A 15,679-nucleotide genomic window follows, 5' to 3' on the forward strand; every position below is an offset into this window, starting at 1 on the left:
TTAAAAGTAAAATAATATGCTCTCTTTTTTAGTAGATGTGAATCGATAAATAATGAAATATCATCCTACTTATACAGTTTCCTATCTACCAGAGGCTACACTTTAAAAATATAGATTTCATATAATTTTTAATAGACAAAGTACTCTGTCTCCTTTATTGGAAAATAAGATTTGGATTTGATATGCATAAGAGCGTCGTACTTACCAGGAAAAATCAATGCTTTTGTTCAAACACATGAATAGATTTTTGAGTTCTATAAATGCTCTGCAATACTTAATTAGATATCTCCGATTCAATTTAAGTAGATTAATAAATTTAGATTCAAGGAGAAAAAAAATGAAAGCTCTTTCTCTTTATATACAGCTACTCATTGTGGCTAAGCTCACAGCAACTACTTGAAATGAAAACAAAATACAGTCATTTGTTTATTCTATAAGACACCAAATGATATCTGAAGGATTTTTTCTTCTCTCTGTTTTGGCCGAATTTCAACATCCCAGCTTTATACCTTGATATCAATGTAATATCTGAGAATATAATGTGAAATTGACTCTGAGTGCATTCTTTCCATCCTTCCTGTCTAATCAGATCGTCGGTCTGAGAAAAGAGTGGTTTCTTCATATGTAATGATCATTTTCACCAGCCTTGCTGCTCTGCACACTGGAAGTATTCTTGATTGACAAAATAAGGTCTTGTTATCACTGGTTCCTGGAATCAGGAGTGAATAAAAAGCAAATAGACCAATTCTCAAGTAGGATGCAGTAGCCACCGTGATTAATATCAAATCAGGTGTATGAAAAACATGAGTAAGGCCTGATACTCTAAACTTTCATGGTACCTTGGATTCCTTAATCAAAACTCTCCACAGGACAGAGTTCCTAAACTCTGTCTGAATTTAATTTCTTTTTTTCCACTGGTCCCTGCCCTCTTTCTAAGAATAATTACTGTTGAGGATATATTCTGATAGGCATTGTATTCTTTTTAATCTCCACTGAGTGGATTATGTGTCACATCACTTGATAATTTTCATAATTATCTCTTTCATATAATCAGTGAGTATGCCCAGCATAGTTTAGTAGGCACCAAGGATGTATGAATAGAAGGTAGCACCTCTGTCTTTATGGAGCTTATATTCCAGGAGTGAAGACAAACATGAACTCAAGAACTTTTAAAATACGGGAGTAAAAGGTATGACATTGATATGAAGAGAAAATACTGAAGTCTAGTTGAATCGATCAAGAAAACTTGACGGAGAAAAAGCTTATGCTGAATTTTGAGAGAGAAATTTATTAGGCACGTTAAAGAAATTGATATTTGGTTTACTAAAAAGCGCATTGAGAGAGAGAAGATAGACATATTTAACTTAGTGAAAAGTGACAAATAATATAAATCAGAAATAAACACAATTTGATCGAAGCAAAGAAAGCATGATTGAATGATACCTGCTCCTTAATTAATAGCTGCTGTGGATTGGGTAACTAATATGTGCCTGAATGTACGCTAGGCACTTAATCTCTAAGCCTTATAATAGTACTGCAAGATGGATAGGATTCTCAGTTTTACATAGGGGAATACTGAGAATCAGAAAAGTAGTTAGTCTGAGTTACAAGGTCAGTAAGTAGTCAGTAGTTGAGCTCAGGTCTACTTGATTCTGAAATCTGTGTTAAACTTTCCCTTACCTGAAATGAGAGTAAAGGAAAAGCTTCAAAACAAAGGTGGCAGACTTTAAACTATATTTTAAAATATTAAATAGGCAAGAAATCTTTGCTGAGCTCTTAATGTGAGATGCTGTTTTAGGCACTGGCAATGTGGTAGTTAAAAAAAGAAAAAAAAGAAAAAAGAAAAGAAAAGAAAAGAAAAGAAAAGAAAAGAAAAGAAAAGAAAAGAAAAGAAAAAAGAAAAGGAGAAAGAAAAAACAGCTAGACCCTGGCTTCTTGGAGCTTATATTTTAGCTTTCTTCACACAGAAGTTCCCCGTGGGTCACTGAAGGATGTGGGAAAGCATCCATAAATTCTGTTTTCCTTTATTAATAACTGCTGGCCCCCTAAGTTATCCCTCTATACCTAAATAGGCTAGCCTAACTTTACGCCAGATTAATGTCATTTTCCCCCGTATCTGTTCTGCCTGCCTGAAGTTACTCTCTGCCAGCTCTCTTGTGCATGCCTGCCTTTTAAATTTTCTTTTAATGTACTCATCATTAATTTTCATAGTCTGCTCCTTCGAGTGTACTTTAGGATCACCCACTCTTTGATCTCACTTTTACTAATGTAACTTGATTCTCTACTTTTCTTCACTACAGGTTCTCTATACAAATTGGAAACCTTTACCTCCTCAACCCTTCTTTACCCAACAATCATTTCCCTTCAGTTTCAATGTCCCAGGCTTCTTTGCAAGCCTCTGCTTATCTAAAACTTCCCTCCTCAGTGTCTTCTACATGTCCCAGCCACTCTGACTATTCTTCAACTGCAGACATCCTTCTAGCGATTTGTATATTTATCCTCTACATTCGACTAGTATGCTTTTAATTTCCATCTTCTCTATTTCTCGTTGTAATGCATCCCTTAACTAGACTACAAACTTCTTCAAAGCAGAGATTGGTTCATGTGGGCTTCATAGTGCTCAAGCTAATGAATAAGGATCCTGATATAATAATTATTTAATGAAAATATAGCTACTATCGTGTTTATACAATAGTAGTCAACCAATATGACATTACTGAAAGTATTTCATCCTGGTAGTTTATTATCACTTGTCCAACAGTTTCCATGACTTAGGTTCTGTGTATATGTCTTTTTAAATAAAAAGTAAGAAAATCTAGATAAAAGGAAAAGGTTAATATCATCAGATAATTTTGTTTTCTTATTAGAAAGGAACTTTTCTTTAGAATGGTAGTTTTAGCATAATTCTTTTGGGAAGCAAACTTTCTCTTCAGAGATTTGATTTACACTGAGCTTTCTAGGCACTCATTTATTTTAAGTGAGTTCACCTGGATATGTTTCTATATGGAAATATAATAAACATTATATATATATATATATAATATACAACATGTATTTTAATTTTATAAATATACATATATAAAATATATATTTTTGTATATTGGTAAAGAGGAAATAAAGGTTATTTATTATTTATATATAAGTATATAAATATATATATATATATATATATAAAATTCCATCCTGTCCTATAGCTAAAATTCTGAATATATATCGATGTCTGTCTATCTCTATATCTACAGAGATATAGTTAGAGATATCTGCCTGAGAAAGTTAAGCCTTCCATGCAGCTTTATAATCTTTGGGGAATGCAAACCACCTAAAGCAAGAAATGAAAATCAAAACAAAATGCCAAGGAGCAGAGAAACAAAATAGCAATACAAAAGAAGCTTTGTCCTTACTCTAGAGAGGTGATTTTTAAGAGTGTTCCCTGAAGAGCATAAGCTGTGTGTATCACATGATGCTGCTGTTGTGACTGAGTCAACAATAGGAAAATCTGATTGTTCAAATGAGTCTTCAGATTTCTTTTGGACTACAAAATAAAAACATGGAATATTTAGTTATTTTGTGGTGTGAAAGAAAACAGAATTAGCCAGACATGTATAGGATATGTTTCAGCCCACAATACTTTGTTATATAAGAAAGAAAGCACTAGAAACTGTTCTTCCTGAAGTTGGAAGACAGGAAGAAAAACTGTATCCACACCTGGAATTCTTTTAGCATACAGCACATGCGTACACACACACACACACACACACACACACACACACACACACACAAGGTTTCATTTGGCAATTGACCAGTTCTTTATATCAAGGGGGACAAACACAGGCCAGTGCTTTATAGTAGAGCTAGAAAGGATAGGGTTAAAAGGCAAAGCTGTCATGGAGCAGCATTCACAGAAGTATAGTGAAATGTCTTCCCTATTAGTAAAGAAGAGCAAGTCTTAAGGCTACTATGTGAGATGATGGATATGTTTATTATTTTGATTGTGGTAACCGTTTCCCAATATATACTTATAACAGATCATCAAGTTGTATGCCTTAACTATATGCTATTTTTATTTGCCAATAGTACCTCAGTAAAGTTGGGGCAAAGGCCAAGGTTCTTTCAGTTGCCCACAAGGCTGCGTGATCACTGCATTTTGCTCTGCCTTTCTGATCTCACCTCCTCTTTCTTATTCTGGTCACTTTTACTCTCTCAATGCCACCCACACTTGTCTCCCTGCTGTTTTTTGAACTTGCCTGACACACCTGGCTTCGCAGGTTTTTCTCTGTCAAATACCAAATATTCCCGTATCTTCCAGATTTCTGTGGCCATTTGTACAGCAGCAGAAGTCTGTCTCTGATCTCTATTCCTGTCCATATTGTCTGCTATTACATGGGTCTGCATAGAGCTAGGTTTATGAAAGGAAACAACAATATTTGTAGAAATTCACAAGAGCTTATTGTGGGTTACATAAATACTGTGCCATTTTTATGACTCCAAAGAATAGATTTGCCATTTGCAATTGGAAGAATTCTCTCCCAGCTCTCAACCTAATGATGTCACTCATTTTGGTTGCATACTTGTATGTCCTTGTTTATATCAGTGTACGATAAAACTTAAACTTTTAGACATTAACAATAGACTTGGAGTCAGATGCCATTTCACATAGGCTCTAGACAGACTGTAACTACTCCTCTATTTACCTGTGGATCTCACAGTGCCATGAACATAGCAGACAGTAAATTTTTTTAAAAATATTTCTGACCTTACTTTCCTCATCTGTACAATAGCTAATAAATTCCATCATAGGTATATAGTAAACTCAGGAAATGGTAGGTTTTATATAGCAAGAAAGACTTGGCATTTTGAGTTGTTCATTCGACTCATTAACTCTAATTCCTATGCTGTTTGAAGTTACTTTAAAAATAACTTTTAGCTGAGTAAAAATCTCAGAAAATAGCTCTAATTTGTATGTTATAAGGGAAAGGAATGGAATGGAATGGTTTGTGATTGTTGTTGTTCATATCACTTTACTCAATGAAATAATTGCAAATACTCTATGGTCAAAGAATCCAAAAAATGTTTTATGAACAAAATACTTAGAGAAATTACACAACAGAGGGTAATATAAAATTACTCTGAGTCACAGCTTAATCCTGTACTGCCAGGAAGTATTACCTGATATTAATACTATGTTGTAATCAGGACTAGATTCACTTTAGACCAATGGAAACAATCGCCAAGATACTGCAGAGCATTAATTAAATTCTTATAGTACGAAATCATAGTTGTTCAAATATTTTAGATAAGTCAACATTTTAGGAAGCAACTGGAATTATGTGTAATACTGAATTTTGATGTAAATATTAATTGATTTTCAAAATATTTGTATTCTATTATGGCTTAAGATTTACTCCTTGAAATATTTCAATTCTTTACTGACATATCCTGACTGCTTAAGCCACTGGGACAAGTGTCTAAGTACTCAGCAGGGTGGATTCACAGTCATCTGAGTTTCTAATATTCTCTCTAATCACTTTATTTTGGGGTGACTTTAAACATTTTAAGCATACATTTGGATACTTGTTTTGGATGCAGTAAAAATATTTTTATTAATAATATAAAATATAACAATATATGCTTACAAACAGACCCATAAATACAGAGAACACAAAGGGGAGAGCAGTAGGGGATGGGCAAAATGAGTGAAAAGGGGAGGGAGGTATGGGTGTCCAATTACAGAATGAATGAGTCACAAGGATGGAAGTACAACATAGAGAATATAGTCAGTGGTATTGTAATAGTGTTGCATGGTGACAGATGGTAGCTACACTTGTGATGAGTACAGCATAAATGCAAACTGGTGCAGCCTCTGTGAAAAACAGTATGGAGGTTCCTCAAAAAGTTAAAAGTAGAGCTGATCTACAATCCAGCAACTGCACTACTAGGTATTTACCCAAAGGATACAAAGGTACTAATTCAAAGGGATACATGCACCCCACTGTTTATAGAAGCATTATCTACAATAGCCAAACTATGGAAACAGCCCAAGGGTCCCTGGACTGATGAATGGATAAAGAAGATGTATGCAATAGACTATTACTCAGCCATAAAAAAGAATGAAATCTTGCCATGTGCAATGACATGGTAGGAGCCAGAGAGTATTATGCTAACTGAAATAAGTCAGCCAGAGAAAGACAAATGCCATATGATTTCACTAATATGTGGAGTTTAAGAAACAAAACAAACAAGCAAAGAGGGAAAAAAGAGAGAGGCAAACTAAGAAACAGACTTTTAACTATAGAGAACAAATTGATGGTTACCAGAGGGGAGACAGAGGTGAAATAGGTGATGAGGATTAAGGAGAGCACTTGTGATGAGCACCAGGTGCTGTATGGAAGTGTTGAATCACTAAATTGTACACGTGAAACTAATATCACACTATGTGTTAACTAACTGGAGTTTAAATAAGAAAATAAAAATCACTATGTTGCACACCTGAAACTAATATAACATTGTGTGTCAACTATATTTCAATGGAAAGAAGTTTTAAAAAAAAGGAATAAAATATCTGTTTGCAATGCGTTTAATGGAAATTAAAATATTGTTTTATCATGTAAAATCATTATATATGATATGATATAATGATATGATATGATATGATCATAATATTATATATATCTATATATATATATTATATCACGTTATATCATTTTGATATAAATTTAGAATACGAATAGAAAAATTCCATATACTCATGTGAAAGTGATTTCTGAAAGGATATTGTGAGCTAATTTGAAAAACTCGCTTCAAGCATTATTAATCTTCCTGTTCTACAATCATGAATAAGTCTTTTCAGTGCCAAAAATATTTTTTATTCCATGTTTGTCATAATCTATAGCTCTATATTGAGATTTTTGCGAAGAAAGTGCTGACATTCACAAGTAATTGTTCAGATGCAAGATTAATAAGCAAAGTTTGTTTGTTTATTCATTTATGTATTTTAATAAGCAAAGTTTAGTTCAAGATTTATACTGTGTAGGGGTGCCTGGGAGGCTCATTCGGTTGAGCATCCAACTCTTGAGTTTGGCTCAGATCATGATCTCATGGTCTTGAGATCCATCCACACTTCAGTGCAGAGTTCACTTGGGATTCTCTTTCACCTCTCTCTCTCAAATAAATATGTTTTTAAATAAAATTAAAAAAAGATTTAGATTATACATGAAAAGGTAGGTTTTCCTTTGTGTTAGAAGTTTTGAAAATAGCACTTCTCCAGTTTTTTCTTCCATATTTGGCATTTGTGACTGTTCCACTTCTGACCTCTTATATTTCTGTAAAGCAAAAGTGAGACTTTATTTTCTCCATTCCCTTTTTAAACTTTCACTTAACAATGTTGTGATTATCATTGTGTTTTCTGGATTATGTGAAGTTATTTAAATATTCAGCCAGCTCTTCAGGATCTCTTAGAAGCACTTGTTTATTTTATCTTTTGCATGTGGAAATATATATAACACCTATAGAAATAGATAAAATAAAGTAGAGGCCAAAGCTATCATTATTTGCAAATTATGTGACCGTCTACCTGAAAAATTCCTTGAAAATCAATATGGGATGGGGGTGGGGACTATTAACAGTGCTAAGAAGGATGTCTTGAACCATAGTAAAACATTGACGTATAGCTTTCCTAATAAGCACTTTGACTATATAATTGAAAAGTATTTTTCTTGACATAAAAAAGCAACTCACAGAATTAAACTTAACTAGCAGTACTTATCCCATTGGCAGTATCAATAAATATTTATTAAATGAACAATATTTTTACTTCTAACCCTGTATCTTTCCTGCATTTAACTTCCATGAGGGAGGTTCTTGACTATTTTGTTCATTCTTCTATGTGCTTCTTATGATACTTTTAAGTTTCAGAGCATTATAGTATGTTTATTTACATGACTATTTTGAAGAAGGCATAATTAGTATCAATAGCAAATGAGTAAGGCTGACAAAAACCCTCAAGTTTAAACTGTATATATTAGTATACGTATCTTACAATAAAAAGGGAAATGTGCATAGTTTCCAAATTAGTAATCCCCTGCATGGTAATTCATCCTGAAATAATGAAGTAAATCTAAAATGAGCAATTATATTCATCACGGCTTTCTTGCCAGTAGGAGAAAATTTTGTAAGCAACCCAAATTATCCAGTAATGTGGTAGTGGTGTAGCAAATTAATAGTATATCGACTCAATGAAATATAGTGTAATCTTTAAAAAGTTATGGAGGATGTATGAAACTACAAGACATGATTATAATGTGCATACAAGTATAAAATAGTAAAATTTGAAACATTACATATCATGAATTGCATTATTTGAAATATATGTGTAGACAAAGCATGTAAATTATAGAAAAATGATGTCAGACAAATCTCAGAATTATGGAATTGTGAGCAGCTTTTTAAAATCTGTAGTGTGGGGGCGCCTGGGTGGCGCAGTCGGTTAAGCGTCCGACTTTAGCCAGGTCACGATCTCGCGGTCCGTGAGTTCGAGCCCCACGTCAGGCTCTGGGCTGATGGCTCAGAGCCTGGAGCCTGTTTCCGATTCTGTGCCTCCCTCTCTCACTCTCTCGCTGCCCCTCCCCCATTCATGCTCTGCCTCTCTCTGTCCCCAAAATAAATAAACGTTGAAAAAAAAATTAAAAAAAAAATCTGTAGTGTGGTAATGTTGTTTAGATATTTAGTAGCTCAAAATATAGTGGCATAAAAAAAGCTTGATAACTGTGAAGGTTGTAATATGTTAAGTGATAGTGAAGCCATATCATTTTCAAACCATGTAGATCGGCAAAAGCTATTAAAGTATTCATTCAATGGACTTTTACCTTGAACTGTGACTAAAAATGTCCTTGTTCAAAATTACAGTGACAACTTTCAATAATATAATTCAACCTGGCTAGAAAAGATATCCAGTGAGATGAGGATCTGTGCCCACCATTCATCAATCTTGAGTAACATGAGCCTCCAGGGAATCAAGAGAACTAAATATTTTGTTTATCTACAGTTTTGCCATCTTGTAGGCTCGATGGTGAAAATTTATTCAGCTTGCTATAGAAATAGTTTAAAACCATGCAAAGTGACATGATATTTGGCAATTAATCCAGAAAGTACTGTCAATTTATGCAATGTGAGGACTGCCATATAGCAATGCTCGTCAGTTCAGCAAACACTGGTGAATTGTAAGCTGCGTAAGGCACGGAGCACAGAGACTGGTACATAGCAAGTGCTCAAGTAATTTCAGCAACTGCTATTATTGTTGTAAGAGTTGTTGATGATGTTATTATTATTACCACCACTGTTAGTGTTGTGAAAAGCTGTGTGGCTGACCTTACAGAGTTGCAAAGGAGTCTATGACAACATTCCTTTCTCTTAAGAAACTAACTCTACTGTACTCTTTTATTTTCTTTATTTTTATTTTTTTTTTTTTTTACTCTTTAATTCAGTGAAGTTTTGACTGACTACCAAGGAATAGCTAGACATTGGGAATGACAGGAGATAGCAGAGGAGATATCACTAACGAGAGCATCATAATGCATCGTGATGTGCTGTAATAGGCTAATGCACAAAGTGTAGTGGAGACACTTTGGAAGGCCACATAAACTGGGAAAGGCTTCTCATAAGGTATATCTGATCTATGTCTATAAAAACAATATCAAATTATCTTACTTCCAGGGAAGGAGTATGGTGCGGTAGGAAGCTAAGAAAGTTTGTTATAAAAACCAAAGCAGGGAAATTGAAAAATGAGGCTGGAGAGACACAAGCAGGACTACTTCATAAAGGACCTTACACACCCTGTTGAGAACTCAAGGCTCTGTTCTGCAGGTGAGGTTAAGTGGCCAACAGACTTGACTAGGAGTGGCCACGTAGGAACAGAATGTAGGGAACAGAGCTAATGAGAAATGTTGAGCAGGTGTTGGTTCCTGTGAGAGGAACCGCTAAGAACAAGACAGAGCCCCATTCCTAAAAGAAGGGATTGAAGACGACTAGCAACACACGGATTTGAATATGAGGACAAAAGAGCAGCCCTAAGGATGCCAGTAGGAAAGGGGGGCTGGACAGTGAGTCACAGAGGGCCAGGACTGAATTTAAAATGAATAAATAAATAAATAAATAAAGCTTTCCTTTAAATGTCACAGGGGGCTGATTTTATGACGGGGACTCAGAGAGGGCCAAAGAACAAGATGTCCCATCAGGAACTGGATGAGAAGTACCGGGTCTTTCAAGTACCAGAATATTGAAACTTTTGTAAAAAAGAAGTTACTATGTTTCCCTTTCTCTGTACAAATATGATTTACTGAAACTTTACTCAAAGGAGAGGTGCATCATATTCTTAATCTGTTTTATCAAAGGATAGCAAGCATTCTTATGGAGAATTAAGTGCGGCTGAAACCACTGCTTTTTTGCATCTTACCTGAAACAGTTGCTGATTCTCTGCATACATTGGGCTGCACTCCTTGAATGCAAAGGAAGGGCAGTTCCTTTAGGAATCTAAAGGGCAGTTATTTGTAGCAGTTACTTGCGAGAACATTAAGCAAACAAAGACTGTCTGTATCTGTATCGTGGAGCTGCAGCTCAAAGGAGCTGATGTAAAGAGCCAGCCACTCGTGCCACTGACACGGAAACCTCCTCATCCATAATCCTGAAGTGCCTTGGAATAGAGACATTTTCCAAGTTGTTCACTGCATTTGCAGTTACTACCAGATAGAGAAATGCTGCAGCCTCTGGTTGATTCCCGAAAGTTTTCATGTAATACTATAAATTTGTTAAAATATCTTTATCATGTATATCAACCCCGTTTCTCTATTGCTCACATAAATAAAAGATCACATGGAAGATCAAAAATAAATTTTGAGGGGCGCCTGGGTGGCTCAGTCGGTTAAGCATCTGACTTCAGCTCAGGTCATGATCTCGCAGTTCGTGGGTTTGAGCCCCACGTGGGGCTGTATGCTGACCGCTCAGAGCCTCGAGCCTGTTTCAGATTCTGTCTCTCCCTCTCTGTCCCTCCCTCACTCGTGCTCTGTCTCTGTCTCTCTCTCTCTCAAAAATAAACATTAAAAAAATTAAAAATAAATAAATTTTGGGATTAGAATTCTGACCACTATTGAAGAAATCATACAGTTTTCTAAATATACATGTAAGGACAATTCATCTATTCCCCTCGGGTTTATATGGGAGATTTTCTTTTCCTTGCATAAATATATGATATGGGAAATGGTTTATGTAGGAAAATATGGGAAACAGTTATTGATATATAGTCATATTTAATTAATGTATTTATTAGATAATCTGCATTGAGCCCCTATCGTGTTTAAGAAAATATACTAGGATATGGTAAAAATGGAAAAGCCCAGGCTTGCATGATGAGGATTCCACAACCGAGCCTGAGTTTCATCTCTAACATAAACATCTTTGTCTCCAGTGCCACCTGCTTAAAGAGCTTACTATTCATTGTGGGAAATAGACATTAATCACCAAATCAGAAGACAAGTAAAATTGTACCTGTAGTAAATTCAAAGGAAAGAAAGTATTTGGTGCAATAAACACATATATATATATTTGTTTTGTTCTAGTTTTTAAAACCTAATGCGTAATGTCAGCGAAGGCTTTTCTGAGAAAGAGATGGGTGAACTAACAATGAGCTATCCGTCCTCCCCTCCCCCCCCCCATTTCATTTGAAGAAAAACTATACATTCTGTTGAAAAGATATTTAGGCTAAAAGTCAGGAGGCATGGGTTCTGGTGCCAGGATATTGTCAACATGATGAGAATTTCCTTTTTGGACTACGTATTTCAGAGATATCAAATAAGACAGTGATAGCTGGATAATCCATCTCACAATGAGGTAAAATATGTGAAGTGTATTCGAATGTTTGAAAGAGCTGCACTAATGAGAGACATTGTCATCATTGCCTTAAATTTTAGAATGGATTTTTTTAATGCTTAACACCAATATGTCAGTTTTACAGTTTTAAATGTCTTTAAGTCGGTATATGTTATATTGGAAGCTTCAGGTGTCTTAAAGGCTAGGTCTCTAAAGAGTGCAGTTACCAAAGTAATAGTTATCAGAAGTGCTGGGAAGCCTGAAAAGTATGACAAATTTAAGTCAAGATTGGGAAGTAAAGTTTTAATTAAATACCACCCATCTTCCTCATCCTCTTTGGCTTTATTTAAATAATTCTATTTTTCCATAGTGAATAAATTGATTCTTATATTCTTAGAATATGTATATAGAGTGGCTACTGTGAAGCATTCAGTAAGTTAGATTTTGTGTAAATAATTCAATTTGAACATATCCCTTATTACAGCATATCTAAGAAAAAAATGATGTTATAATAACAGGGTAGTTTATTTTGCTGTCATTATGGTGATTAAGGTAAACAGTTCATCATAAAGAACCCACATATTTATTATTCACAGAATGAGAACAAAATAATGGTCATATAATTTTGTTGAACATCCAAAAATTTTCACAAGTTTTCACAATTTTCAAAATTTCACAATTTTCGTTACAAATTTATAGTCTTGTTCACTTATTCTGGTTTTATTTTTTATATTGGTAAATTGACTTTCATAATACAGTACTTGGATTTACTTTCACATGTGTCAAACTAGAGCTGGGGCATGATACTGGGCGCTAAAGCTGTTCTCTACTTTTCTTTCCCTTCCGTAAAAGTCATTTCCAACTAAGTGTTTGGCTTCAGGGTTTTTGTTTTTGTTTTTAAATTTGTAATTATGTTCTTGACCCTTGAATTAAATACTTGCTATATTATAAAGAGTTGGTCTAGGCCATAAGCAGGTCTGGCCTTTTGCCCTTGGCTTTGTGGAGGTATTCAAGGTCATACTTAATAGCATTGTCTTCATTTAGGGTGGGGGCTGGTTACACCAGTAAAACCCGTCATGTGATTTAGGGTAGGTTATATGGTATCAGTTGACCTAGGTACTGAATCCAACCATGGGGCAGTCAATCAGTCTGACATGCCTACAAAATAAAGCACTGATAAAAACTCTAGACACTGAAGCTTAGGTGCCCTTCCCTATGTAGCAGTACCCCATGGATGTTGTCACACGCTGATGCCAGGATGGTAAAGCATCCCTAGGACAGTAGAAGCTTCTCAGATGCCACTTTTTGAATCAGTTCCTTAGAACTGAAACCTTGAAATATACTAGTTTCCAGTGAGGTTTTTTTGGTGTTGTTGTTGTTGTTGTTGTTGTTGTTGTTGTTTGAGTCTTCAAATCTTAGATTGTTGTTGGGAACCCCAGAACTTGCAGTTGGTGTGAGAAGTGAGGATGGTCCTGTGAGGACTTTTCCCTCTAACGTTATAGTTGGACACTACATCCTTGCATTTGGGGTTAGAAGTCTTGGGCAGTCTTGGCAATCTGGAGGACTATGCTCTTAATTTCACAGTTTGGCTAATTCTAGGAATTTGACAATACCCAAATCCCCAAAATTTCTTAAACTCAGTGACATTCTTCAGTTTAAATTCACTTTTTGGAAAATGAAATAGCTTGTAATGTGTGATTACATTTTCCTTTTCTACTAGTAATGCCTCCTTGAATCTGAATGTAGCTTTGTAATTCTTTACCAGAATGATTTGTAGATTTCCTTATGATGAATTTTCATCTACAGATTGGAAGGATGGGGAGTTCTCATGTTCCAAACCCCAGTCTTTTTCTATTCCTAAAGTTTGAATAGGATGTTTGAGTAGCATGAATCATACGTAGAAACAATCCTTGGCAACTTATTTACGAAGGAAAATATAGATCATATTCTGATTTAACTTAAAAATAAGTTATTGTTCTTCCTTTCAAGTACTAAAAAGTTTCAACTACAATCATAAAACATTTTCCCCAATTTGGTATATCAAAACTCATATTAAAAGTTAACTCAAGAAAAGTTAGACTCGGTGGCTCATTCGGTTAAGCGTCCAACTTCAGCTCAGGTGATGATCTCACTACTCGTGAGTTTGAACCCCGCGTCGGGCTCTGTGCTGACAGCTCAGAGCTTGGAGCCTGCTTCAGATTCTGTGACTTGCTCTCTCTCTGCCCTTCCCCTGCTCTCTGTCTCTCAAAAAATAAATAAATATTAAAAAAAAAAAAGTTAGAAGAGCTGATTTCCCAATAGAGAGCACTAAGAGTGCTGTGTGTGGCAGGTGACCACAAATATTTAAAACACCGCATAATGAAGTGCAAAACACTATTTTGTGTGTGTGAAGAGGTAGAACTAGAACGAACATTAGGAAAGTGTATTTTGCCTCCGTAATGCCATACCTCACACTGAAATTCTCACTGCTGGGGGCATATGCTCAAATATCAGAGACCAAGGTAAAACTGCTCTACTGAACCTAATAAATATCACTTTCAGTCTTTTCAGTGTTAGAACTTATAAAACATTAGGTCGTTTCTCATGTTTCTAATGATGAATGAGTCTGAGAAATTAAAGAAATCAAGAGACAGATACAGTCACACAACTCCATATTTGATGGTACTTACTATGGGAGGGTGTGACTTTCATGTAAGGGTTGAATAGTTTCTGAATTCCATCAGCCTTGACATTGCCTGCTGGGAAGGCTTCTAATCGATCTTCTTGACAAGGGCTATCTCTGGACATAACACTTGGTCCAGTAGTAAATTATATACCTAAGGCCTCAGACAAGACCAAGAACTTAAGTTCCTTGTTTTTTAAACTAGTTCTATTTATCTTGTTTATTTTTAAAACACCAAAAGATAACAAAAGCACTGATCCTTTGAAGAAACAAGAAAGCAGAAAATAAAATTCTCAATTTGGATCAAAATGGCATTTTAATGGCATTTGAATTTGAAATAAAGACACTGGAGAATTGATTTTATTTTAATATAATGTGGCCAAATATGACTTTTCTTACAGTTTTTTTTTATTAATAATTCAGTGTTTTAAACATTTCTTCCATAATACTTATATGGGATCTAGGGAAATAACCCATAATCAAACTCAGTATTGCTTCATTGAAACTTACAAATAGTCCCAATAAATCAGACTTAAAAGTCTCTAAAAAGTCTCATATCAGTTCACATCAGGTTCTCTGCCAAATAAATTTGTTCCGAACTCATGAAAAACTTTCTTTTTTCAAGCTGTCTGAATCTTAAAATCATGAATAAGAGATTGTAGACATATACAATGAATATTCTACAACAATGTAAATAAACAGTATTTTGACTATTTTGTCCTTTAATGATGCTTCAGGAATAGCATCATTTTCTGTTTTAAAACTTTATGAGGTGCAAATAATAAGTAAAGTTGTTGTGTGCTTAAAGTTTAACAAGTTACAGTTGGCTTTTTTTATACCACTCTCTTATTTACTGCTCTATTCCCAATGCTTAGCAAAGCACCAGGCTTTTGGAGGTGAAAAATAGGTCATTATTAAATGAATGAATACTTGATAATCAGTGATTTGAAAAGTCTTGAATGCTCAGCTAATAATTTGACAATGTTATTCAAGAAGATACTTTCAGGGACACCCTTACATTTTCATAGAATCATTAGATAATCAGGAATAGATTCATGTTTAAGGGATGTACTCAGTTCTGAAGTGTGTTTCATGAGAGCAGAAAATAATTGTAGAGACAATACTCACTAGTTCATCAAGAGGGGTTTTTGTTGTTGTTCA

General features: G+C 34.9%; 1 protein-coding gene across 4 annotated transcripts in view; it reads left to right on the top strand.

Moving 5' to 3' along the window:
* MMP16 (matrix metallopeptidase 16) overlaps window positions 1–15,679 on the top strand; it is a 313,070-nt gene that overhangs the window by 216,308 nt on the left and 81,083 nt on the right. The window lies entirely within an intron of this gene.

This window comes from Leopardus geoffroyi, chromosome C3 (assembly GCF_018350155.1).
Source record: "Leopardus geoffroyi isolate Oge1 chromosome C3, O.geoffroyi_Oge1_pat1.0, whole genome shotgun sequence".
In the NCBI taxonomy this organism is placed as follows: Eukaryota; Metazoa; Chordata; class Mammalia; order Carnivora; family Felidae; genus Leopardus; species Leopardus geoffroyi.